This window comes from Orycteropus afer, unplaced genomic scaffold, assembly GCF_000298275.1.
Source record: "Orycteropus afer afer isolate SDZICR_OR568_19922 unplaced genomic scaffold, OryAfe1.0 scaffold00282, whole genome shotgun sequence".
NCBI lineage: Eukaryota > Metazoa > Chordata > Mammalia > Tubulidentata > Orycteropodidae > Orycteropus > Orycteropus afer.
Window position 1 is genome coordinate 3,594,762 of NW_006921869.1, and position 2,126 is coordinate 3,596,887.

The following is a 2,126-nucleotide window of genomic DNA, read 5'->3' on the forward strand; positions in this document are numbered from 1 at the left end:
AAAAAAAAAAAAAAGCTTGTTTTACATTCAATGTTACGTGTACATTTAGTTTCATTCCCCATTCTCCATGTCCAACCCTAACCCAGTCTCCTCCTCTTCCTACCCTGTAACCCTCCCCCTATGCCCCTCATATTTATACACTCCTATTTGCCCTGCATTTCCTCAATTTGAATGTTGGTCCTCTGGTGTCCTGTGGTCTATTGCTCTAAGGGATGTATTACCATAGAGGATGTGGGTGTGGCATCCTGGGTTGAATGGTCTGCATGTACATCTTGTTAACTATTGGGCTGACAGCCAGCCCCTGGGGTTCATTTTTATTCCAGGCACAGAATGTATTGCAGGGCCATAGCATTAGGTGTCTCACCAGATTTCATCTGACCAGTAATTCTGGTCATTATTGAGTTTTTGGATTTTATTCCACATTTTCCCTCCCACTCTATCCAAGATCTCCAAATTTGATCCTTTTTTGAGTAGTTGGGATCAGTAACCAGGCACCATCTAGTTCTTCTGGTCTCAAAGGGCCATTGTGTCCAATGGTTGATTGCTTCCAAATGCTCCTGTGGTTTTTTTTGTTTTTGTTTTTGTTTTTGCATTCTTCTTCACTTTCAATGCCAGGAGACTGTTAGCTGCATCTTACATGGCCACTGAAAAGCTTTTAAGACCCCAGTTGCTACTCACCGATGTAGGATGTGGAGCAAGGCTTTTGTGTATTTTGTTGTGCCAACTGAGTATGGTGTCCCCCAGTACTATGGTCCTGAGATGGCAGATCTATTGCATCTCTCTCCCATACCAGGACATTTTTTTGTTGGTAATTTTTTAATTACCTGTTCAATTTTTTTCTTTTGTTATGGGTCTGCTCAAATTTTCTATCTAGAAAGCTGTCCATTTCTTCTAGGTTTTCAAATCTGTTGGAGTACAGTTCTTCATAGTTTCCTGGCATTTTTATTTCTCTTGGTTCTGTTGTGATGTTGCCAATTTTCATTTCCTATTTGTGTTATTTGCATCTTCTCCTTCTTTTCTTTTGTTAAGTTTGCAAGTGGTTCTAACTACTCGCTCCCTTAAGGTAGCTATCTGTGGCCAAGAAGTGACTACAACTTTGTCCCTTGACAGCACTACTACATACCAGAGAATTCTTACAGAACATATAAATACACTGAAATACACTGAAATATTGTCTGCCAAACCTATACATGGTCTTGGGCTCACTCTTCCCTGCATAGACATAACCTAATCATTCAGCTTGTCCACCCATCTATCCACCTGTTTATCAATGTTTGCCTTCACTGACAATGCAGTACTGTATGTATAAAAGGGTTCATCTTTGTTGTCTGTACCTCCCATGCACCTCTCTATGTTTTCCTCTTCCTCAATACCACCGTGTTGATCACTCACATTTGGTACATTGCTCTTTTCTTCACCCAAATCAATACTTGCCTCTGCCTATCTAACAGTGTTCCTTCCCCTCCCCTTCCACCCTTGGTAACCAGCAAAGAAAATTTCCTTCCATATACAAACCTTTCCCTGACTCTTTACAATAACGGACTAATACAATGTTTATCCTTTGGTGATTGACTTATTTCACTCAGCATAATGTCCTCCAAGTTCATCCACATTATGTACTGTTTTGTAGATTGTACTTTATTCTTTAGGGTTGCATAGTATTCCATTGTGTGTACATACCATAGTTTGGTTATCCATTCTTCTGTTGATGGGCACCTAGGTTGTTTCCACCTTTTTTTCTATTGTAAATAGTGCTGCGATGAATATGGGTGTGCATATATCTGTTCTTATCTTGGGTCTCACTTCTTTAGCATATATACCTAGTAATGGAATGGCTGGGTCAAATGGTATTTTTAATTCTAACTTTTTAAGGAATCACCATGCTGCTTTCCACAGTGGTTGTATCATTTTACAGTCCCACCAGCAGTGTAGGAGAGTCCTGATTGATCCTTTTCCAAAGAAGTATTCAGGTATTTGTCTTCAATCTCATTAATTCTGTCTTCCATTCCATCAATTCTTCTCCTTTGCCCTTCCAATGTGTTATCTGTTTCTGACAATTTAGTATTAATCTTCTGGATTTCTATCTGTAGATTTAGAATCATTTCTAATTTTTCATTTACTTTGTC